Below are 26,710 nucleotides of genomic sequence, written 5' to 3'. Positions count from 1 at the left end.
GACAGCTGCACTGTGTCACTTCAGTGCAGAAACTGCCTCAGCTCATGCCACCTAGAAGGACTGAGGACAGTTGAAAATGTTTCCCTTGGCTAACCAGAACTCGATTATTTAAACAAATAAGAATCATGATTAAACGTCTCTAGTTCTTCCCTTTATACAGTGAAAGGTTAAAAGAAAAACCAACCGGGGTTAAATGAAACTCCGCTGTTAATAATAGTATAGATTTTTTTTTCTTCTACACTCTTAGTAGTGTCAAGTGTTCAATAATATCATCAGGATTTTACTTACTATGAAGTAATTTAGAAAATAGTTGTTTGTGTAGCCTACAGTCTCACTCCTACTTTGAATGCTTTGCATTTTAAGATTTATGGAGCTCTGAGAAGAAGAGTGGTGACGTAAGTTTTCCATATAGTTCAAAATCTTACTTCCTGCTCCTGAATGAATTTAAGGTAATTAGAACGAATACAGTATGTGAACAGGAAAGCTATAGCACTGTCTAAAAGAACGGAACCTGAGAAATTATTAGGAGGTATGATGAAGTATGATTTAAAGTCAAGAAAAGATACATGTAACAACTAACGCCTGTTAGCTACTTTTATCAGTTCGGGATAATGCCCTTTTACAAACTGATTTTTTACGTGTGTGGTTAACTCAGTGAGGACTGAGGTAATTGAAGGTTATTCCGAAAAGGAAAGCAAGTTACTTCTATTTCGTTGTGTTGCTGAGAAAGCTGAAGGAAGTCCTACCCCCAGTGCTTCATGATTCATCAGGTGTGTCAGCAACTTGCAAATATTTGTGTACTACACTTCCATTTTCTCACAAGCAACAGTTCAGCTTAGTATAGAGACTTCTAGCAGTAGAATAAAAATACTGTACATTTTTGTGCTAAACTAATGATTCCTTTCAATCTCATTTTTTAAAAATAGATGATTAGAGTATTTTCCTATATACAAATTAGCGATTACTTGCCACAAAACTAAAGGTCAGCAAGACTTGGAAGAGGAAGTATTAAATTGTCATTCAGCATTAAGTTTAATGCCAAGACCTTTCTGCCAGGAATAGCATAAAAAATAGTAAAAGAGCAACAGCACAGGCCAAATCAATCAGCAGAGAAAATGGGTTACTCAGTATTGATGGAAAATAGCCAACTTCTCCATCTGCACTCAGTTGTTGCTGGGGGGAGGAGGTTGGAGGTGTTAGTTTCTGAGCCATGAATTTCTGTGATGCTACTGCCATATCACTCTTTAAACTGCTGGTTAACATCTGATACCATTATAGTTATTTCTGTCCTGATTATTGCCCCAATTCGCCCGACTAATCCCTACAATTGTGGGTATTTCTAGCGGGCACCTGCGCTCTGTAATTCGCTGAAATTGCCGGGTAGCAGTGGAGTCAGCAGCCGGAGCCGTGGGCTGTGTTCCGTGCGCTCAGGGCACAGCTCCGGGGAAGGTCTCGCTGCCGCGCCGGGGGCCGGAGCCGCTCGCCCGCTGCAGCCCCGGGCTCGGCCCCGCAGACAGAGCCCTTCCCTTCGCACGGCTTCCCGCACTCTGGGGAGAATAGCAGCCTGCCGGTTTGGAGAGAAACTGATAGGACCCAGGTAAAAATCACTGTTCTCCGAATTGATGACAGTTCAGAATGGTCCCGTCTGAGTGTGATTTGGTCCTTCTGAGTGCCTGAAGACGTAGGATTCCATGAGATTGTTCACTTGGAATCAATCATTTGGTGACTCGACTCAGTGATATAGACAAAGGCTTCACACAGAGAGTTACAATCAAAACTGCCAATATTTAAAACCACATAGGCCACTATGGCAAAAGAGTTAAGCCACGCTCAGACCTTTTGAAAGTTGCCCACAGTACCTTCTGTAGATGGGACAAAAAAGTGTTCAGAGCAAAATAACTCCTTTTCTAGGTTTGCAGAATTTAGGCAAGATAACATTGGTGCTTATAACGACATTGCAGACTAATTAACTAATTTCAAACATAAGCATACCTATATAAAATCACAGACCAGCGTAAGGACTGGAGTTTATAAGCAATGGTATATATGCTAGTAACATAGATAAGGGACAGCATCCACCCAAACTACTTTTTTCTGAATAGAAAGGCAGCATGCAAGATGCAACCAAAACAGCAATATAACCTACCACAGACTAACCCAGAGCGAGGAGGAACTCTTCTCTCTAGTGTCACTTAAACTACCTCAGAGAAATGAGTGAAGTAAAACCACCTTCTCTTCCAAAAATGGCCTAAAAATGCAGTTATGACTATCACATACAGCACAGCTCTCTGCAATTATGTAGGTAAGGTCTGAAAGCCTCTAATTTGGTAGCACTGAGGGATGGCTGTGCTTTAAGCAATGTCATGAGATATGAAGGCTGACACAACAGCAGCTGGTGCTGATGGGAGCAGACTTAATGCTTTCAACCTCCCTTTCTCCTCTAGTGAGTGCACAGTTAAATAGGTAACATGCCCATTATTGTTGGATGTAGGATGCTTCCTTGGATTAGTTTCTGTTCACAGAGAATACATGAGTTCCCTCTTAGCAATTCACATTACAAAATGCATTGTACTTAATACAGAATCATTTGGGTTAGAAGAGATCTCTTGAGATCATCCAGTCCAACCCTGTCCCAACCAAGGCAGGTCACCTAGAGCAAGTTACACAGGAATGTGTCCAGGTGGGTTTCAAATGTCTTCAGAAAAGGAGACTTCACAACCTCCCTGGGCAGTGTGTTCCAGTGCTGTGCAATACCTATTGCAGAGAAGTTCTTCCTCATGTTGAGATGGAAACACTGGAACATTTACACTGAGAAGCTGTCAATTCCAACGGCACTGTCAGCTGAGTTCTTACTAAGTTTTACCGGAATTAATGTTCATCAAAGCATAGTGACCTTACAAAATAAGCCGTTTCTGTTTTTTCCTAGGTTGAAGACCTTGATGCCTTCATCTCTTTTCTTCTCCTTCCCCCCCACCCTACCCCATAAACCTTTGCAAGCTGTTCCACTCAGCAGATTCGTCCTCTTAAGACCCGAGGAAAAATCTATTAATATTAATAATGGATATTAATGATTATTGAGCCAATAACCATTAAGCTAGAGTTTGTTGCTATGTAGTCAAATGGGCCTTTTAATTATTTACTTATATGTCAAACCCCAAGCTGTTACCAGTCCTTGCAAAAAGCTTTTTTTTGGGTATTTTTTGTTAACCTGGTTTTCAGGCCACAGGTAGAGGAAATGTTCACATCTTTGTCTGAACTCCTTTGAAGGTGAGGAGCCCTGACAGGCATACTGCAGACACAACTTAAAAAGAACAATGGAGCCTGGGTGAGCTTCTCTGCAGAGCTGGGGAGCAGAAGCAGCCTCAGTGTTACCAGAGCTTGTTCCTCAATGTCACAGCTGGCTTTACATGCTGGGAACTCCTGTCACAGCAGCTCAGCCTTCACAACTTGCTCTTGCTGCCAAACCACCCAAAACTTTAAATCACCAACTAAATATTACTAGCTCATTCTAGCACCATGAGCCCCAGTGGATAATTACCTAAATCATGATGGCACATCAATCATTATATATTTCAAACCTTCAAAATTCAGAATTTTGCATGCATTTAGAATATTTACATTCTAGCCATTCATGTATTGGCAACAATAGCCTTTTTGGAACCTGCAGGAATCACAATTTCCACTATTCGTTATTTGGATGAATTTAGGATACAGTCACCATGAAAACGACAGTGAACTAGATATAATTGTTGCTTTTGAACTACAGTTTAATGTAATTAAGATGATGTGGAGGTGTCTGGCTGACTGAAGCTTTTAGCAGGAATAAACTCTCCATAGCTGTGAATGAATAAAATTCAAATATATAAAAGATTTGATCTAGGATCTTCTATGGCTTTCATCACTGTAGGATATGAACATCTCATGCATATTAATAAATTAATCTTCACATACAAAAAGACTGGAGAATATAATTACCTCAATTTCACAAGTGGAAACAGAAAAAGCTTAAGGGATTTGCTAAAGGTCAGAAAAGAACTCTGTAGCAAAACTGGGAGTGTGATATGTATTTTCTAAGGATGAGATTTCACACAACTTTGTGAGATCAGGGATCCAATCTGGCTGACAGCCAGCTCATCTGAAAATATTGGCTAGTCACTGGTTAGCCAAAGATGGGATAAACGAGGGAGATGTGAGAAAAATGTGGCCAGTAGTGGGGAATAGGTAATGCTTCCATTTAAGCAGAAGCATAGTTTTAGCTTTGTTAGATGGTCACGGAATGATCACACAACACCTTAATTACAAAAGGCTATTCATCACTCGAGTAAAGGACCCTAGCCTTTGTTCATTTTCTTTTTATAGTATCAGAGAAGAAACAATTCATATTTTACTGGAAAGCTACAAGCTTTAATGCAGCAATGTTTATAATGTGCTTGAGTTCTTGGAATTTAAACATTTCTACAGGGCTTCCTTTTCATTTTGAGGATGTAAGTTGAAATATTTTTTAATATTAAATATTTTTTAATATTAAAGGCTGTAAGTATGCCTGTATATGAAACTCAACTATGAAACAAAGAACAGTGAGCCAGCTAAGAGTCCAATGACTGCCAGATGAGTCTAGGGACAGGGCAGGTCCAAGCTGCAGCTAGAGAGCTCAGTCAGCAAGGCAAGGTCAGGATCATCAAGGCGCAAGACTGAGCTCTATGACAGTGCAAGCAGGCTCAGGCAAGGACCAAGCATAGCTGCAGCATTGCTCAGGCAAGAACCACAGGGAAAGGTCTGAGCTTGAACACTGCAGAGGACCCAGGCAAGGCTTCCCATACCTCTGTCTTAAAACTTGGTTGTTTTCACAGCACCTTGATCCAGGATTGCAGAGCAGCACCATGTCTGAGCTGGCCTTGAGTACAGACAGTAAACTAGGTGTAGGTGAAGAGGTTGCAAATGCAGTTGTTGTGCTCAGAGCCCTGGCAACATGGGTTTAGCATCAATAACTCTTGAGTGTTTCTCTTGTTATGACTGTTTGCCATACCCACCATTAATTTCCAGAGCCATGTGAAAGAGCAAAAGTACTGTCAGTGTGGCTTCAGATTTTAATTCAGAAAATTGCCTATTGCTCTAATTCCCTCTACTCTTAATAAAGTGCTGAAACACTGCAAGAAACTACCCAAAGGGGAAAGTAGAGAAGTTATCATCTTTTCCTGTGTATCAGCTAAATCTCATAAAGCTTCCTGGATTAAGATAAGCTTTGGATAATGTCTGAAACAAAACCCCAGCAACATGGAGTAAATCCAGCAAATGAGTAGCCTCTACTCTAGGAAGATTAAAATACCAGTTAAGGCATTAAAAATAGAACTCAAACCAAAGAAAAAATTCTCTTCCTCAAAACAGTGAGGTGCTTTAAAATTCCTAAACACTTCTTTCTCTCCTCTCTGTATCTCCTAGAATGTTCACAGTATTAAAAAACCCACACATTTTTTGACTCAAAAATTTAGATGGTAGTCTTCTTTTAAAGACCTTTAACAATTGCTTTGGATCTTGCATAATTTGTGTCATTAAGAAAAGGAATTTAAATGTAGAATTATAAATAACATTTTTTCTAACATATCTCTTATTATTTTTATGATTTCTTTAAAAATCTAATTTTTCCAAGAATATCAGAAATCTAAACTAATCAACGCTGTGTTTTTAATAGATGAGAAACAGAAATTAGGCAGTTTAGGCATAACATTTTTTTAAGATTTACTGGCATATCATTAAAATATACAAAGTACACTCAACAGACATCATTATCCACAGATGACGTACCCACAAAAGCCTTACTTTTATTATATACAACTAGGTATAACATGCCAAGAGAGGACTCTTAATTTTGTTTCCTGCTTTACCAATAGTAGAATCAAGTGTGCACAAATATCAGCTACTCTAGTTTAAGCAGACTTTGCTGTTACATCCTGCAATGCATCCTCTGAAAATACAGCAAAGTCTGCACTCTGACCTGGCATCCTGGCCAGTACAATTGCAAAACTAAGCACAGCTGCAGAAGCCACACTTTGACTAGTTTTGTTTGTTGTGCTTATGTAAGGGTACTTATTGTATTGATATAAAAGCCTGATTTTGTCAATATATTGAAAAACATACAAGGAAATGGTGCCAGTGAAATGCAAATTATCTCTATTAGTAAACATGCCCTAGCATAGACACAGCTTTTTTTAACCAGTGATTACACCAACGTATGGCTTAGTGCTGTTATGAAAGTACTCACTGATACAGGTCATAGCACTTAGCCAGAGCATCAGCTGGAGTGGTGTAGTTCTGAGATGTGATCTTTGAGTGGCACCAGAGAGAGCTGCATGGGAAGAGGATGCTAGAAGCCAGGGCAGCAGGCACATCCTGCTCTGGGATGTGTAAGGTCCAGGGAGAATACTGAGGGCAAACAACCAAAAGGTAAGAATGGTATTTGATGTGAAGAATGAGGTTTCTGGAAGCTCTGGTACAATTGAATATCTAGATAATGATCTTCAGAGGTCTCTTCCAACCCTAACCGTTCTGTGGTTCTCTGATTCTGTGATCTAGCAGTACAAATGACACAGGAAGATACTTAAACAGAGCTTTCATTTGAATCTGTACTGTTAGTGTGAAAAAAACGCCTCAACAAACAAAAAAATTCTTGGCATGTCAGCTCATTTCCTACAGTAGCTGAAAGTTCTTCAATACATCATGCACCTCAGATACTGTTTACTTAGAATAAATTTGATATGAGTTTTTATTACAAAATACACTTGAGCAATGTATTACACATGTATTTGAAATGTACATGTGTAATATCTTTTAACCAAGGGAAAGAGAAACTCTAAGGAAATATGAAACCGGTCTAAGCCGTGTGCTTTTATGAACTTATCTTGTTTTTTTACACTTGACTGGGTTGCAGCTGGAAGTGTGAACAGAAACATCTTTCCCAGTCTTTCAATAGTCCACAGTCTTGGTTAGCCTGCTGACATGCTGACACAACTGAAGTTATCCACTCTAGGAAGAAATTTGCAGAGGGTGGAAAACATGGCACTGAGAACTAGCACAGTCTGAGGAAGGAAAGGTGGCAGAGCTCTGAATCCAGGAAGACTGGCAGGTAGTCCTAACAGTAACACTAAACGTCACAAAAACCCTGAAAACCTTTGCTTCCATGAGTGAAGATAAGTCAAAGGCAGGCAGGGAAATAATAATTAGATTAAAAAACAAAACAAAACAAAAAACACAAAACCAAACAAAACACCCAGAAAATGATTGTACAAAATGTGGGCTATGGTTGTCAAAAATAAGATTCTTAAGGGCACACCTTACAAAGCTAAAGCCATTAGCACAAATTTGGACAGGAGGTGCCCAGCTCCACTTAACAATTCTGGAGCAAGATCTTACTCATATGCTAATTTTAATTTTTTTTTTTTAAGACAGGTGAGGACTGATCTTTAAGATCAAAATGTAATAAAAATTGTAGGCTATAAGCGGATTTAAAAAGTAAACAAGGTATGGCCCAACACAAGTTCAGTAGGGACAAAAGAGGATTTCCTGAAGACGAAATAAAAGAAAAAAAGGGCATGGGTAAAATCTTTCATAGAACTGTCTACGTTGATAGCGAAAATATGCAATTTAATATTCTGAATTTTCTGGAACAGATATGCTAAAGCAGTATCTCAGCTAAGCAGCTGATTGACAAAGTCAGCCTTTTTTAGCTACATAAATATTCTAAGTTGCAGTTTGTGTGGTACAAGTTTGGGCAGATCACAGTAAAGTTGGTTGTCTTTATCCCTTAATTTAGTAGAGTGCTGGAAGTCTCTTGAAAGGAATACCATCCCTATTGAAAAGGATTGTAGGGAAACAGTGTCAGATTCAGTTTCATTGATGCCATATCCTGTTATTTAATAGCACAAAGTATAATTTGACAGTCCTAACAATGACTCATTGGCAGTAACCTGCAGACATTTTTGATAGAAAACTCCCAACTAGAATACTTATAATGGAGGAAGCTGGAGGCACAAGAAGAGATGGGAACAAGTATCAGAGATGACAGATAAGGTCATCTCCAACAAGAGACAGTCAAAGGAAAAAAGGAACACATGGCACTTACCCAGCTCCCAGAAAGGTGTGATACCACACACATACAAAATGAGATGTAAGAATAATGGCTTGCTGCAGAGCTGAGGCAAGACCACCAAATCTCCTGATACAAAACAAGCAGAACAAATGAGTTTTCTGTATCACTAGTGGCAGTGCTATTTCAGCTAAGAATCACTGACATTTTAAAGTTGCTAGCCATCTAAGTAGATTCTATTTATCACATGAAATTTTTAAAATATTAATATTTTTTTAAATCTGGCCAGAAAGAAATTTGAAGCATTAAAACTAGCTAAGGACTTTCCTATGGTCATTACACCACCCCAGCTGAAGGCTAGAAACTCCTTTCTCTGCCATAAGCTTTTTAGCAAGCAGATGTTTGAATGTATTCCAAAAATGTATTAATACTGTAGTTAAGGAAGGCTCAATGGGTTTTGTATTTGCTTTTAAATTGGATAGTTTTTCTCTAATAGGCAGAAACATGGTAGCCTTTAATAATAGCAAAAGAAATTAATATTTCCTTTGCTGCCTTGTAAAACAAAGAATAAAATATGAGCTTGGTTTTGTCAATGCTTCCAAGTCTCCCAGCAAGTGACAATACATAAAGGGCTTTTTGTTGTCCCGCACTTAAAGAGACAAGTTTATGTTGTCTCTGATGTACTTCTGAAGTTATATTTTGCTGCTTGAAGCAGTACAGTATGTAAACTCAAAATATGCAGGAGTTATAACATTTGCAAGAATTCTCTATTCTGCTGCAATAAAATGCTACTATTTTTATTGAAATAAACAATGCAAAATCTTTATTTTCACACAAAGTGTGTGAATATTTATTGATATTCCCTGCAGTACAAATTCTATATTGAACAATTAGAAGAGCATATTGAGAAAATATATTTACTTTTTAGATTCAGATCTTGTCCTCCAAATGTCTTAAATCAAATATAAAGACTTACACTTTTAATTAATGTCTTAGCTTCTGGGCAGTGAAGTAAAAAAATAACAAAAGATTAACTGCTCTAGGCTTACACTAGATTTTCCTGCAATATGAATAAAATAGTTTTGGTTATGTTTGCTTGAATTAACATTTGAACTGCACATAATACTAGTCCTCTTCAAAGCAGCCTAGAGATTCAGGTAAAATCTTTATCCAACTATGTCACTTCTGTGAAGCATTGATGTATGAACTATTCAAAAATCAGAAGGAAGGTCTTAAATCAGTTTAAGTATTTTTTTTCCCAAACCTGCCAATATTTCAGATTGAAAAAAAAAAAAAAGAAAAAAATTTGCCAGCTATATTTGCAGGGAATGCAAAGGTGACTGATGAGAGATGCAGAACTCAGTCCTACTGTCTAAGGCACACTGGCTACAGTACAAGTGATGCAGCAGCATATGAATGATGACACCCTTCAGGAAACTCTCCCTGCTGACCACAATGACCCCGAGCTGGAAATAGTTCTGCTCATTCACCATCACCAGTAGGACTTTTCTTAGGGCGCACATCCAAACATATTTAAAAACCTGTGTACTCCAATGACAAAGTGAGGTCTCTCAACAGGCCTCAAAACTCACTATTACATGTAGATGAAAATCTTATATTCTGCAGAGCTGGGCATTGATTCAAGTACTAGACTGAAATATATTAGTCAGGCTGCCTTCAGCCATGGGAATTGCAACCTAACACACATTATGAATCAGGAAAGTAACCTGTATTGATTTGTATTAGTGCTGATCTTATATTCCTCAGCAAGTTTCAGGCGATATTTCCTCTCTCTTGATGAATTATTTCATATTGCTTGTAGAGACAAGTCAGACAAACACAAAGAACTACCACTTTCAAATGAGAGGTTTCAAAACAGAAAGAGCTGATGTTTACTCAGATTTTGAAGAATTTTAACCTTGTGCCCCGAAAGTTGCCAAGCTGGCTAGCCTGGATGCTAGAACCACTTACTTAATGGAGGAAGAGCAATACTGCAAGGCAGGCAGACAGGCTTCCTATGGTTGCAGAATCAACACAATCTCAGGCTCCACCACCCCATCAATCTTCAAGGTCTCTGCAGAGACTGCCACACAGCATCATTTAGCAGTGCCCTCAAAATGCAAGGAGAGAATGAACTTCTCTCAGCCAGGTGACAGGGACAGGGACACTGTAATCAGAGGCAAACAGAGCTACCTCACTTGCAGACTGTCAATTTCTAGGTTTGAAGGTTGATCAATGCTCTATAAAAGATGTAATCTCTCATATTTGTCCCACCATAGTTTTACAATACCATTCCTTACTCTTCTATAAACTTTGATTACTTTTACCCATGGGCTTATTCCTGGAATTTATCACAGACCACGGGGTGAGCACACATGCATTTAGGTGCATACAAGGGAGAATATATTTTCTGGTTTTGTTTAGCCTTGGCTGTATTCCCAGACCTGAAGCAATCTGGAAGGTGACTGTGTACATCTGCATCAGTCCGGGTGCAGCAAGGACAGGGCAGTCTGGGAGCTCTGGGTGCCAGCAGGGCCGGTGGCAGGGGGCAGTCTGGCAGGAGCCCAGCCAGGGGAGCAGGGCAGGTCTTAGAGCTTTCACAGCGGGCTGGTTCAGGTCACCAAGCCCTGCTGTGTCAGACTGGACCTCGAGCACAGGCAGTGCAATCCCTGAAAGGCAACGTTGAGTGGTCATGGACTCAAGGCCTTAACAATCATGGCTTTGTTTTAACTCAGTTCTGTCCACTGGGAGTTCAAGTCTGCAAAGGATAGGGGCTGCAGGTGGGACCTATAGTCAAAGCAGCAGCAGTACTTCGTGATTTGGGTCCATCGTGTCTAGCAGAGCTCTAAAGTTTTGGACCTCATAAGTGCAGTAATGTTGAAGAGAAGCTGATACAGGTTAACATTCTGTACTAGTTATGTTGTTGTGCTTAACGATAATCAAACCTAAAAAATTCAGTGGCCATCTGTGTAACTATAGTTACATTTTTCAGAATTCCATTAACACATGGGAATCCAGAAAGTTCACAGCTGTGCCTGGCTCTTTCTAGCATTTCCTAACACTGGTCAGAAAATGTGTGTCAACATGTTTCTCCCAATGTACATTCAGTCCACTACTATTTCATTTATTTAATAACACTCTTTATCTTATTCTCATCATGTTACCTGATTTTTAAGCCATCTTTCCTTGTCCCTTCCTTATCTTTTCCTGATTTTTAGAAAAAAAATAAAAGTTATAAATTAACAGCAGAATTTGAATGCTGAGAACTACCATCTACAATATTTTCCTTTAATCAGAAAGGACATTGACATGTCTGAAACAAGTTGTATAAAAGTTTGTACTGAGATAATAGAGGGAGAAAGAACTGCTGAAGGTTTAACTGTTCATGAAAGTTTTCAGTGCATTTTTTTGCAGCAGCTTTATTCCCTGGTGCATGCATAAGGAATGTGCAACACAATTTAGTTGCAGTTAACAAAGCTCTTTGTAAGAGAGCTGCAAAACTAGATGGATTGCTAATGTGAGGATACTCAGAGAAGTTGCAAGCTACTGGAATTACCCTACCACCTTCTGTTCCTAACATTCTCTTTGGAGGGTTAAATAGTTGTTTTGCAAAGCTCTTTGAAAGTGGGTAAAAATCCACCCCACTATCATGCCAGCATACCAAAAAGATAAATCCCTACACCGTTTACCTCACTTCAAATACAGTATTTGGCATTAAATAATTTTTTAAAACTACTTCTAATGCTTTGATTTTTCCTTCAAAAGATACCCCAGTCTAGAGCTTACTGTTGGACTTCAAACACTTCCTTGAGTCCAGAGGGATGAGGGAACAGAGACGGGGTTCTCCCAGAAGAGCCCAGTCCTCCTGCCTCTGGGGGAAGGGGCAAGATTAGGCACAGGCAAGTGAAACAAATATAAAACAGATCCACAAAAAGCGAATCCATTACCACCAAGCAATGGTATGCTAGCTGAGATATGCCAATGGCTGTGGGAGTTGCTCAGGGCACGGGGGAGCTGCATTTTGCTTCCACTGAATGCCCTTGCTTGGAGGAGTTTGTTCAGTCTCCTTGAGACAGGGGCATCTGCACTGCACCAGGCACTGCTGAGAGCTGAGAGCTCTTCCACCCTGGCACTGCTGAACAGAGCAGGACTGTGTTTTTTTCTGATTGTACCAAATTAAATTGGGATTATGGAGCTGAAATTTATATCTATTTCATTATTGATTTTATAAAGTCTTCTATCAGAAAGCAGAAATTGTGGGCCATGCATTACTTAAACTAATAAATTAGTGAAATGGGAGCTGAGAATGAAGAAGCAATTTTTAATTAATTACTAATTCTGAGAATTCTGTCCCCAGTTTTTCATTGTGGTGTATGTTTTAAGTCTGTTTATAGCTTCTACTGTAAGAAGTACCTCAACAGTTCTCATATGCCACGAATCTTAGAATCAAACAGGCAATAATGACACTCTGCAGTGCCATTATAGCAACTGAAGTGGCCATCATAAAATTTAAAAGTAAGAATACTTCCCTTTAAGTTCCAATCATCATTATTATGACTCAAGTGTTGGAGAGAGGGAAAGAAGAGAAAATGGAAATCACTTCGCTTTCCAAAATCATAGTTAATGGTTGGACTCCATAATCTTAAAGGTCTTTTCCACCCTTAACAATTCTATGATTCCAAGGCCTGTATTTATTTTAATCAGTATTACTGTAATTTGGGCCAAGGTTATCTAAAACCTCTCTTGCCATTTGTCTGCATTTTGGTTTTAGAATACAATCTTTTGGGGTGGCACAGACTGGCCAGAGTAAATGCTTCTGGAGCACATGGGGACTGTATTTGAATAGATTTCACTTGGTGTGATGGTGCTTCTGACAAGCATCCTGGACGGCCTCAGCCCCCATGATAAAGGAACCTGGTGTGACTGAGGGTTATAAGTGAGTAACAAGTTAGGGAGGAATCTGGTATGACTGAGGTTACAAGTAACAAGTTAGGATGTGCAGTTAGTATCACGGGAGATCATCTATCAAGCAGCTTGCCAGTCGGTGAAACACTTCTAAGGGCCATACAGGCAGGTCCCAGGGATAATTTAAGAACACTGAAGAGCTGAGCTGCCAGCTCCTGCCTCCACTGAAAATGAAAGAGATCAAGCTAGAAATGGTACCTGAATTCTGCACAGATCAAGAAGATTTGGATGCACATCAGATCCAAATTACCAAGGGTCCTAGTAGGACTCTGCCAGTAATATCACACACTACCATGCTACTTGTTTACTGTGGAGACTACATCTTTTCCTCTTCTGCAGACTAAAATTATCCCTGTTCGACAGCTGGAGAGGAAGCAGAACTACAGTGATATGAAGTGATTTGTCTAAGGCCATGCTGTGTTCCTTTCACAGACATAAAAACATGAATTAATATTCCTTGGCTCTCAAGCTAGTTCTGGTTCCCATTCTTATTCTTACATCTTAATCGAGTGATCATTTTTCTGTTTTTACAGACTTCTCCTGACACAATGATAAATGGTTGCAATCATTTAAGTAACTTGCTAGCCTTCAGTTTTGAGACAGCAGTGGAATTGTACTTGAAATAAAGGCCAAAATCAATTATTGGAAGCTGAAATGAAGACACAGAAGGAGCTCACTCTTCTGATAGAAGTACTTATGTGGCCAGTTTTAGGCAGCTCTGCTAAACTGGTTTCACAAAAGTCTTTCATAGTGTACTCATGATGAGAAGTGCTGCTGAATGGTTCATTTTGTGTAGAGCAAAGCAGTTAATTCTCAGCTTCAAAGAAATCTCTGGCCAGATTGTTCACACAAGTGTTATTGAAGGCTTGTCATGGCTGATATGGCCAGATAGCATCAAACAAGGAGGGTAAGCATATGTGTTCTGGTATCACTGAAACTATGAGAATTTTCCCATTAATATATTACTAAAACAGCATCATTATGTTTAATTTAGGTAACTAATAAGAAGTTATTTGCCATATTTTTTTAAAGGTTGAAAAAACAGGTATGTTTAATTAATTGAATACTCTTGACTTACTGAGGTTCCTAAGTAAATTTTTAAGTAAGGCTTTAAAAATCTTACAGCAAACAGGCTTATTCCATAATTTCCAGAAAAGACGGTATAAGTATTAAATTAGCTTTAAAAACTTACCTTACAATTCCCCCAAACTCGTAATTGTCTTGCACTTTTTATATTGTGAAATTGTAATATAAAGGTACATAAAGAGGTATTTCTAAAAATTATGTGTTCTTTTTATCACTCCAGTTTATTTCCACAACAGAAAAGATGCTGAAATTAGCAAAGAGGCCATCATCTAGAAAATTATCTAGGAGAAAGCATAGCTTATGAAAAGAGAGTGGAATATTTTAAAATGGTCTCTTTGAAGTTTGTCAGATGAGACAGAATAGATTTTTCAGTGCTGAGATATGCAATCTACTGTAGATTAAAAGTGAAAAATTAAACTAATCATGTGTCTCATAGGAGTCCAAACTAATAGCAGTTCAAACTAATTTATATCTTCATGAAGGATCATTGCATGTTTCTCAATGGGCATTGGTGGCCAAAAGAGCAAACAAGTCACTAAAGGGGAAGAAAAGAACAGCAAATACACTGTGATGGAAAAAAAATCTGTCATTGTTTGTATTGACACTGCAGTATCACCTGCATAGTCTTTGTAACAACATTTCAAAAAGGATATCACAGAGGTAGAGTGGTTCCAGAAAAAAGGTGAATCAAAAAAGATGGAAATGGAATCAAGGGAATGGAAAAAGTCTCACATGGAGACAAGTTAAAAATACAAGATATGCTTGCTTTAATGTGAAGATAAATAAGAATATGGTAAAAATATTAAACTCACTTGAAGCTTCCTGTCTGCAGCACTTTTACAGGAAAGAACAAGGCAACATTCAATTATATTATAGAAAGGGCATACAAAAGTAATGAGGCTCTACACTGGACAGCTAATATAATCTTTGTATTCCTCCAGCTTGAGGAAAAAGATGAAGACTGACAAGTGATAGTCAGAGTTTCTCTAAATAACTAATGGTCAGAGTTTTAACTATGGTCAAAGCTCTGTGAAAGGAATTTTTAGGTATTTTAAAAAATCTCCATTAGATCTGGAAGAAATCCAAAGCATGTGTAGGGTGGGAATAGAAGGCACAATGTTTCCCTCATACTCTGGCTGCAGAGGTCTTAGGTATTCTTCTGAAACACCTTGTTCTGACTGCTGGCAGACCAAAGGAATCCTTGGTCTGATCCAGCTGCCAAGTTCTTGATTTGTTCTGGAACACATCAAAATATTCAGTTTTTGACCTTACCTTTCAGAAATGTATTAATTGCTTTAACTGCACTGACAAACAATCATCATGTTACAGAATGCTAAAGTAGCATGTGCCTGATGATGAATTTCAGACGCTAATTTAGAAGGCTGGAATGCACCTTTAAGCCTGTTTGTGATGGCCTGCACGAAGTGTCAGAAGAGCTGCAGAGCCTCCTCCCAGGCCACCTGCAAAGGCTGCATGTGCCCTGAACCCTCTGGGCTGGATTCTCAGCACGTGGCTCTCTGACACCATGTGTTTTTCCTCAGCCTCCTGCAGCCTCATGGCAGAGCAGGGCACTGGACTATCAGAGGTTCTCCCAGCAAAGCAGGACTTCTTGTGCAGTAGGGATCTTGAAGCCTTGAACAGGAGAGGCCTCTGTAAAACAGTGTCAAAGGGAAGTGTCCTCTGGCTGCAGCTGCTTCAATTTTTGAGGTTTCTTTGCTCTTTTTCCACAGAGAAATTGCTTTGTATTTGGGACAAAGGTGGGGTGCTGGGACAGTCTTCCTTTAAGTGAGGAGTCCCTTTGGTGAGGAGCAGGCTAGGTGCAGGTAGAAGGGAGTAGTTTGAAACTACTTGTGTTTCAGAGGTCTCCAATTAAAACACATCAGAACACAAACTGCTTATATTAGTATTTCAAAACAGAGCAGTTATAGAAAAATTAATACACTTCATCCAGATATTGTTATTCCTAACACAGTATTTAAATGGTGAGCAATCACCCAGTAACTGCTTTTGTTCTGGTACAATGACAGTCTGTGGTTTATATGCTGTTAGCTTTTCAAGCTAAACTCTGGACCTTATGCTAGTGTTAATTTTAACCAGCTCATGACTGCAAACTTTTCACAGCTTGGTTTACACTAGGGTTTGAAAAGGTGTTAATAAACAGTGCATGTTAAACTGAAGCTTTCTCTAGCAGAGTGTCAGTAGAGTAAGCATAGCCACAGGGTACATAAGGATAACAGCTGCCAAGTGAATGGAGGGATTTTTCACTATGGGGTATCCCTTTCTCCCTGTTCCCAGCCTGGCAAGATGGATATGATGTGGCTGCCAGCAAATGCCACTACCTGAAACTCTTGCATACTGGAAAGCTGACAATTTGCAACACTCGGTTTCCACACAGCATGTGCACAAGGAAGCCAGATTTCCAAACGGCAGAGTTTGCTTTACAGGTGGGGCCACATCACTGAGACTTCCAGGGAGTTACACAATATCATTACCAGCCTCCTACCTTCCTGCCAGAACATGGTCACCAGACTCCCTAGGGTGGATAGTTTGGCTTTTTTCAAACTGTGGCTTCAATTTTGAATAATGCTCTCCTGGACATTAGCTCCTGGGTTAGCTTTAACATATGGTAGATGTTGCACATTCTTCAGTAAATTGTCTGCTATTGTGAAGTCAGGAGGAATAACCCCAGAAGAAGACTGTGTCTTTGCTATGTGAATATATGCAAAGCAATTGGAGTAAAATGGCTTCTCCCCTGGGGAAATCTGTCACAGGAAATAACTTTGACATGTAATGACACTACCAGCATCCACCAAAGTGAATGACTGTGGGACAGTCCCACTGTGCCTTCCAGAACCCGAGGCATGTGGGCAGCATGTGGGCTGCAGCTGTTGCTCATCCCTGTGGCATGTTTCCCTCCTGGCATGTTCACACAGGTGGCATTGCAGTGTGCAGTGTTCTTTGGAAGTGTGTGCCTCTACTTGTTTACATTTAATTAGTGTATTCCTCTTTCATCATCAGTTGCAAAAGAGAGTGGACCCCCTGCACCTTGTCCTGCTGGCCCATTGGCACAGGAGGCAGGAAGGCAGCGCCTGTGGGAGCTCAGGGTTAGGTGGGAGGACAGGGCAGCATGGGCTACACTGCACCAAAGTCAGGTACTCCACCAGGGCCACCCCTGTGCTGGGACACCAGGTGCCCTTGTAGCAGTGACAAGCAGAAGTCAATCAAGAATTATTGACAATCAAGTCAATAATTTCTGTACCTCCCAGCTGCCTGGTGAACCACAGCCTGTTCTCCCCCAGGTTATGGCATCAGAAGACAAAGAATTCAAAAGGTGAATTAAACAGACTTTTCTCTGAGTAAATTCCAGTCTAGAAGCCTGAAGCATAATGGAGTGGCAAGCCAATTATTTTTTCCTCCAACTGCTAATCTTCCTTAGCTTTAGGCTGTCTTTTTGCTGATTCTCAGAAAGGGTGATTTATGGGTGTTTATTGCTGAAATTTGAAGTGATTTAAAATGAACTTTTAAATGTAGCGTAACTTTCAGAACTAAGTTGTTGATATATTATTAATTTTCTAAGGAGTTAATACTTTTAAAGGATTCTTAAAATTTACTAGCGCACTTCATATATGTTTGTGCAGAAATGCCAATTAACCCACACAATGTGCAGTCAAGATAGATGAGGATTAAGTCCCTACAGCCATCGGAATAGCAGAGATGCAATGACCTGAAAATTGTATCCTTAGTTCCTTTGCCTGTAATTAATATAAATTCACCAGTGAAGTGCCTTTCCTCTTTTTATTAATCCCTTCTCTACAGTCCTGGATCTCTGTTGTTTAAGCAATTAGAACAGATGGCATATGTTGATTCTTGATTCTTCAGATTTGACTTCAGACTTGCAAGGGCTGCCAAGCCAGGCTTGATAAGCTGAGGGCTTGGGAACAGGATGCAACCATCCTGGATATGTGTAAGAAATTTCCAATTATGCAGAAAATGCCAAGGCATGTAACCAAACAGCTCTCCAGCTCCTATTTCTTGCACATTTGTCTTCCTTGCACATTTCTGAATATGCATCATGCCCCCTCTTTACCCAGTGTAAGCTCTTCCACATTAAATTTTGTTTGTTGCTATCAGTGCAGGACTGTGGAGTATATTCTTTTGGGCCTGGAGCAGAAGCTGAGAATGAAGGACTCATGACCTTGTCTGCAGTCACATTAGCATGGAGCAGGGTAACCAAAATATCTTAATGGGAAGTAGAAGTTACTGCTTCCCTGCAGTCCCCCTTGTTTCCAGAGGCATGTGGTGAAAGTAAAATCTTACTGTTCTGACTCCAGTTGCTGTGGATTGCAAACATTTTCACACATACTTTGTTTCTGGTTTGCATTTCAGAGCTACACAGCTATTATTGGAACCAGGGAAACGAGCAGAGCTGTAGATGCATGTGGTTAGCTGACTAGGAGAATATTTGAAACTGCTCAAATCCTGATGTGGCTATCAGCCACACAATTCAAGGATATCAGAAAAAGAGGCATAACTAGCAGAGGCTCTGAGAGACCAGCTGTGGTGAATGCTGTTAGGTAATTCAGATTTCAGATTGCAAAGAAGTTCATTACAGTATTCCTTTTTCCCCTGTGAAATGAGTTAAGATTTAGCCTCAATAAAAAGAGGAATGCAGTCCCTTGTTTGTCCTTGAAGACAAAAAGTGCTGTATGCTCTTTCTGCTATTTTACAAATGTAAATATTAAGGTTAAGGGAGGTAGCAAGACTTCACTGAGACAATAGAATTTCAGGAGTGATAGGGTGCTTATGCTGCTTAGTGTTGCAGGAAGACTAAGTTGTGTTTTGGTTTAGAAATCTTGTCCCACTAGCTGGGTTATTTATAACATTACACTCCTTTGTGCACGTCCTTACATATAGCTCATTTTTAAAGAAGGAGGGATCTTAAAATTGATAAAATATCCGTTTAAGAAGCTCTGAAATCAAGGAGAACTAGAAACCTACAGCTAAATGAAATGATGGAGAAGGCATGAATCAATGTGTTGGGAAGTAAGTCAAGAGTCATGGTGATAAAAGATCTCATTCACCATCTCAATCCTATACTAGGTCTATGGAAGGAAATGCATCTGGTGACTTAACAGGCAAAATTGATAGGATTAGATCAGTGCTGAGAAGCAGCTGTAGAGTCATATGTATAAGATGGAATTACATTAGAAGTAGAAGGTCGCAGGATTTAAGGATTTGGAATATTAAGCTTAAAAAAATAGTAAACTCAGAAGTCAAAGCTGCTAGGCAGTTGGTCTTTGGCACAGCATCAGTCCCTGCACCAGGGAAGGAATAGTGGCATTTAATTGACATAGCTATGTAGTTTGAGCCATGTACAGAGATGCATTTGTCCTGCTTGTAAAACCACCAAAGTATCTTCAAGTTATGCATACTTTCTTTTTTAAGGCTTTTAATGGCTAGCCTGGGAAGGCAAAGATTGTTAAGAATCTTTTCTTTAATATCCATCCTGATATGTGCCAACAGCAGCAGACAAGATGAGAAGAAACTTGCTATTAACAGATTGCTGGAAAATACCATGGTACTCATGGTCATTTCTGTAATGACAGTGGAACAATTAACTGTTAACAAAAGGTGGAACTGCTTTCTATTTACAGTACTTCTATACAGGTAACACAGACATACTGTCAGCTATCACTCAATATTATGACATGACCAACCCAAAGAGGGGCACTCAATGGTTGCTCTACTAGCAAATGTCATTCATGGGTCATGGCTCCATAAGTCATTTTTGTAGTGCTTTTAGCTACTAGGTTGGGAAACAGCACATGAGGTATCCCTTAAGGTAAGTGCTGTGCTGTGGACACTGCTCTCTACTCCTTCCAGGCAGACAGGAGCCTTATCATCCTTAAATAATTTATTGTCGGGTGCAGTTCCCTTTATATCTGCCTCACCTGATCCTTGAGTCAAGCAGAGTTACCATCAGAGTTCAGGTTTCTGTTAGTGCTGCTTTCTGCTCTTCTGAAGTCAGTGGCAACAAAATTCTGCTGCTGGGGGTGTTTCTCATGCACCTTTCAGTCACTCTTTTACTCTGTTACCTCAGCTTTTTGCAGAATTGACAGGAAATGCTGAGGTAGACAAAAAATGAAAAATGAGGTTTTAAAAAACACAAATCCATTTATCTTATTGGCAATATGCATACCTTATGGCTGGTGCCTTTTTTCATCCTAAAAATGAAAATCTGGTAATATTGTTTCACATCCAATCAGTATTAGATGTATCCTTGCTTGTATTTGCCTTGCTTATGGGATGACTAAACATTCTGAGAATGTTTTGGTAAACATGATAACTATCTACAATATTTCTGGGTGAGCGATTTTAAAAGTATATTTTAGTACCCTCCTAATTCCTACTTAAAACAGCCTCTACCTCTATATTCTTTGCTGGTTTCTTTTGGTTTCTAGGATAATCTAGTAATCAAATCAGCATGAAGTCAAACAGAACATCATAATGCTGTGAGTGCACTAATAAACACAATAATTGTCTCAAATAATACTGCAGTAAAAAGAGATATATTTTCATGGCTTAAATTTACTGAACATTGAATTTGAATAATAAGCAAGTGGGAAAATGACCACATAACAGGAAAGAACAGAAGAGAGGCAGACAAGTGAAAAAGAGCAAATGGCTTAGAAGCTAATAAAAAGTCTGCAGAAAGAAAGCATTAAGAAATTGTTGATACAGAAAGTCAAGGAAATAAACAGCAATTACAGATTTAAATACCTAATTAATGTCTTGTTACAAAAGAACACCTGCAAAGCACTGGCAGCTGTTACTGATTGGTGGAGGAAAATAAAAGGAGAAAATTTTAACTGCCAAATGTGGTTAAAAGGAGTTGACAAATTGACATTAAGTGCTCCCTCGCATGGTGACTTTCCACACTGTCATTAGCTCAGCTCATCCTTGCAGATGCTTGTGCTTCGTTTAGTGCTCAGTGCTATGATCCCTTGATTCTCCTCAGTTTGTTCCATGTCATGTAAGGTTTGGTGAAACACAACATAATAAACTAAATTTACCAAAGGAAAAGCAGGAAAGATTTTCCTATTTTACTGTATTTCCTTTAATTTTAAAAGTCATTAAAACGTAAGTATATAGATGCTGACGAAATATTTCTAGTTATGACGTGGGATTTTTCTACATTTTATAATACTACAGAGCTTGAGTCAATATACTATAGTGTATAAACCTTACAAGACGTTTGTTGAGGGTTTAATCCCAAGATTTTGTCTGGACCCTCTACTTTCAGACTGATTTATGGAATATTATTGTAGTGAAAAATACATCAAACATGCTGTTATGGCACATGGAAAATCTTGCATACATATTGGAAAAGCAGAGGATTATAGCAGTTGTATTGTGACTGTACCTGCTGACTGACTTCAAACAGGATGTGTAGCAAACTCATGTAGCACAAAGGCACAGCATATGACCGAAAATAACATGCTACAGGGTTTTTATTTTGCTTTTCAGTGAAAACTGAAGGTGACAACTGCACAATATCTTCATTAAAATGGTAGAACTGTGCCCATCCTCTCCCCATTGTGCAGTAGCCTGCCCTTCAAGCTGTCCTCTAGAGGACTTGAAAAACATAACACAGCATTAGTGTGCTTTAGGTAAATGACGTTTATTTAAAGACATGCAAATGGGGGGCGCATGGGGGGGTGGTATATTTTGGAATTCAATGCAGTTCTGTGTGTCTCACTCTGCTTAACGACAGCTCTTCATATGAAGGGTTTTTGTGTTTGAAATCACATAGCTACAGGACACTGCCTGCCTTCCTCTATCATTTCCTGAAAAATTTGCTATGGTGCAGGCACATCTTATTTCACAAGTGAGGCAGCAGCTCTGCTCCCCATTTGTAAGGGTCACAGCATATCTTGAGCAGCCCAAATTGAGCTCCAGAAAAAAAGACTGAAGAACCTGAACTGACTGTGGCGAGACTGGAGAGCACTGACCTCATTGAAGAGATATGAGTTCAGCTGTAAGAATGTCAGAGTGTTTCTCTTCCCGAGGGCAGAACAAAACTAAGTTGTACTTGGTGATCAAATCCACTGGAAGGTGCAACAGGATAAAGAAAGATAGTATTTACCTTATTCAAACTATGTCCTTGTAATTCCCTTTCCTACCCCCCCATCAGTACTTTGGTGACAAGTCAGCTTCATCTTCATCCTCTGCTGATATCCTAAGTGCACAGTTAGAAATGAGTGCATTGTGGTTTGCATTATTTCATTTGTTTCTGTGACGAGTTCTTATTTCTAGAAGCAGCATTTTCTTCCTGAGGTTTAATTACTTAGGGTTTTAGTAAATGAAAGTCTCTTTTATTGATAAACAACAGCAAATAATGACAGTGATGAGAATCCTAGTTAAAAGATTATGATTAAAATTAAGTTATGCCATTTTTTTTCTGTTGGAATATCCTTTTCAAGAAAAAGTCATTGTATTGACTGAAACTTTGTGGAATTTTTTTTAAGGAAAGTCTCCCACTGTAATAGATATTATTCAGCTACTTTCATTTGCTTGGTTCAGAGTACTCCTATTGCACCTATGGTTTTGATAAATTTATTCTTAATAAAGTTGCCATAAAACAATCTTAGTGGTTCCTTTGGAGCCCGATGAAATGTAAAATCCTAGAAAAAACTTCTCCAGCTTTGCCTTGTCCTTCCAGTAAATATCCCCCAAACATCATTATGGCACTATTCTTGAACCCTTGGAAATAGTAGTGCTGAGATGCTGTGCAGTATCAGCAAGACTATACCAGCTTACTTGCTGTGAACTTCTGTAGTCTGGTATTATACTGGCAATCCAAGACTTCTGACAGTGAGGACCTTTTGTACTCATTTGGTTCCTCATGTTTATACATCAAACATTGAGGTAGTAGCAACTGCATGGATTTCTTTAAACATATCCAACATTAATTATACTGACTGCATTGAATTCTGTATAAATTCCCTCCCTTACAGCAAACAAAACAACGGTAAGGGCAGATCTGATGCTCTGGTTATCACATGTGTTGTGGTCAGTGGGTACAGGGGGGATGGTTGAGGTTATTCCCTCTTTTACTAGCACATCCCAGGATAAATTCATTTGGATTCCTCTAGATCTTTCCTTCCAGATGAGAAGATCTACTGGACTATTGCATAAAGCAACATTCTCATTTTTATTCATAATTATATTACATTATCTGTGCAGGCTTCCTATTTCTGTAGGCAGCAAGACCATGTGAGGGCGAACAACCCCCTCATCTTGTCTCCTGGATGCTGGAACTGACATTTATAAATCTTTACACTTTTGTCAAAAACACTGAACAGCTAAGCCACTATTTTTCCCAAAAAAGGCACTGTGGATGAGAATAAATAGAAAAAGAGATAAATCCCTGAACCCGTTTTGCTTCTGTGTCCATGCTGCTGTGCCTGGACACAAAGCAGCTATTAGCCTGAGTTAAACAGCTGATTTGGAGGGTGGATGGCAGCTTTGGGTATCAAGAGGGAGACAAAGGCTCTGAAGAATACAAATGGGCTCAAGCCACTAATTGGAGGAGTGTTACCCACAGGAAGAGATAAAATGATGACGCTGGTTGAAGACTAAATACAACATTTAAATCAAGGTGTATATATAATGTTTTGTGCAATAATATAGTACCTATACACATGACCTAGCAGACAAAGTTTTTTGGTGCTTTTTGTTTTCATGGGAGGAATAAAAAAAACCCCTTTTTCATAGCCTGGATGAAGGTACTCTCATTTTTCTGTTGATTAGTTATCCCCCATGAACTTGAGAAAGAGAGAACACATGCTGGGGTTGAAAGAAAGCTGGGAAAACTTAGTGTTGTTCTCTGATTTTGGCTCTGCACAAGTCCAGAGAAAACAGAAATAGAGTATTATATTTCCAGCTCAGAAAATGCTTAAAGCCATGCCTAACTAATCTACTGTGTCAGTGCCTGTAATAGCTGTGGCCTGTATCAGAGGGAGGAGATAAGAATGGTCAGCTTCCATTGGGGGAGTCATGGCTGTATTTACAGAACACGGTGAGCTGTCACGTTCACTACAGAGCATAAACAGTGGTAGTTACCCCAGCAGGGAGTGTGGCCCATTGAGTTATCCCTTCAGCTTTCTGGTATCTTTTCCACTTAACTGATTTAAGTGTGACCTGTAATCTTGAGAATTTTGACACAATCAGTGTAGCTAAGGGAATCTTTAATTACTATCTAGAGCTTTAAGGATAAACTAGTATCAAACAATTATTATGTGTCTGATTTTACCCAGTCCTTTGATTTATATTTTACTTCCAAGTCACATAAAAAATGAAATAACCTTATTCTTGCAATATCATTATCAAATAAAAAATTGATGCTTTGGTTTAAAAATGTCAAAATATATATGTGATAATTTGTGGAACAAAAAATGCTCATTTAATCAATTCAGCATTAATTTAGCAATATTTTCAGTCAACCCAAATGTATATTTTGGGTGAAAATGAAATTCTGTACAGCTGTGACATAAGTATAATGAAATTCATAAGGAAGATATTTAAATCTCTGATAAGAAAATACAGATTTATTGTCATCCTGTTAACTGTCCCCTAGTTCCTAGGCAAATATAATTTACATCTAGATGGGGTCTTAAAACCAAACGCTAAGTAGCATTGGCTTCATTCAGACATGAACACAAACTATTACCAAGCAACTACCAGATGACATTGTGACAGTGATGTCAAATGAGCTTTGAACAAAAATCTGAGATGACCAGGTGAATATTCCTCTGGGCGGAATGTAATTACCTCGGAAGCTGTTTGAAAATGACTAGAAAATAAGAAAATTTAGTTCTGACAGTAATTTCTGGAGTTTTCAGTACTGTGGCTTAAAAAGACAGCAAATGACTCCCAGGCTGCCAGGGTTGGAACACAGCTTGCAGCCACGAGATGGGAGGTACTGATCTCACACAAGTTCACACTGACAATGCGAATTCCCTGTACATGATATGACAGGTCAGCATTGCAGTAGCTGACTTTTTATGCTAGATTAGAGCTCTCACTGCATGGGGAGTCAGGTATTGTCTGTTCCCTCACAGCTGACACAAAGCTGGCACAGGCTCCACGTTGCATGTTCATTGGCAAGTCGGGCACAGCAGCGCTGTTGGTCCGAGCCCCGATTTCACCGGGCATGGGAGACAAGGCCTGGCCGCTGGAAGTCTGCGGACCCGCAAAGCGTGTCTGAACGCTGGGGAAACAAGATGCATGCAGTACACAGTCAATTTTGATGTCATGCAGATGTGAAAAGTCCCTTTACTAAGTAAATTCTAATGTGACTCTAGAGCCCAAACCTGGCCACATGAAGTAGATGTTTCTGAAGAGCCAGTTGCAGTATGATACAGTGTATCCAGTTTAAGATGAAACCGACACTTTTTCCAGCTGCCTGTCTTTGCTCAGAGCTGTGCAAACCTCACTACAAGGTGTTTTTTTTTCAGGATGATTTCTTTAAAATTGGTATGGAAGATTCTGACTAGTCTTACTGTAGTTTGAGTGGGCCTAGTTCAGTGTAGAATACGTTCAGATAGTTAAGCAACCTTGCAATCAAGTGAACTATGATGGTTTCATAATTAGGACATACATTTTGGCACACTTTCTTTAGAAATCTAGAGCAGGAAGCCAAATCAACGTGAACAATGAAGACAAATGAAGCATGGAGACATACTGACTCAGGCAAGCAATCCCTGCTTCCTCCTCTCCTCTGAACCATCCTCACTGGGCAGTTCTGCTTCAGCTCTTCACTTTAATTGGAGCCCAGCACAACGCAAAAACCATCCCAAGCTTGTAAAGCTTTCTTTCAGCTAGGGCTATTTGTCCACGTATCTTTCCATGGCAGCCAAACTAATTAACATGGCATGTCTTTCCAAGTGACAAAACTCGCTTGTCTGTCAAGATAAAACATTTGGAAGGCTGCAAATTGATATAACCTGGGGACACCTCTGTACTGCTGTATTTTAAATGCTGTTACACAGAGCTCTGCTAGTGATTTGAATTCAGGGCATGTTGTTTGGTAATTGAATAAAGCCAGACTGGTCTCTTCAGACTAATACAACCCCACAGGAGTCAGGACTGATGTGACATAGCTTTTGTAACAAAGACTGCTGCCCTGTTAGTGTGATTCTTAGGTGAAATTGCTAGAAAAGCTGGCAAAACTTTAGTAGCATAAGAAGCTATAAGGGAGCACCAGACTGCAGGGACCAGCAGGTAGAAGATGTTAGAAGAATGACAGCTCATTGCCATGGCTTGCCCTGCCACTTCCTCTGTGCCCATGGTCCTTCATCCTCCTCAGGAGGGCACAGAGCAGTCATACAACACCCAAGCAATTCTTGCCCCTTCTGCTTGGCACATCATTAGCAGTCTAATGATACTGACCTATGGAAATGGGACTGTCACCAATGCTTTTATAAGTATCAATTTATAAGTAGCCATCTCTTCTGTTTTTGAACAATGCAGTTCAGATTTGAATAACAAGTAGTCTCAGTGGATTGTGTTATTGGC

The 26,710-nt window shown here is 39.4% G+C and overlaps 1 long non-coding RNA gene across 1 annotated transcript; it reads right to left on the bottom strand.

The window, feature by feature from the left end:
- Positions 1 to 129: 129 nt before the first annotated feature.
- LOC148223205 (uncharacterized) lies at positions 130 to 26,349 on the bottom strand. The gene is made up of 4 exons (XR_015804879.1): positions 25,878 to 26,349; positions 10,052 to 10,163; positions 8,117 to 8,209; positions 130 to 1,673 (listed from the first exon to the last, which is right to left on the bottom strand). It is a non-coding gene; the product is annotated as an uncharacterized LOC148223205 (long non-coding RNA).
- Positions 26,350 to 26,710: the final 361 nt, after the last annotated feature.

The sequence above is a fragment of the Sturnus vulgaris genome, chromosome 7 (genome assembly GCF_052056855.1).
Source record: "Sturnus vulgaris isolate bStuVul1 chromosome 7, bStuVul1.hap1, whole genome shotgun sequence".
In the NCBI taxonomy this organism is placed as follows: Eukaryota; Metazoa; Chordata; class Aves; order Passeriformes; family Sturnidae; genus Sturnus; species Sturnus vulgaris.
The sequence above is the reverse complement of the archived record's forward strand: the minus strand, read 5'-3'. Positions and strand labels throughout refer to the sequence as shown.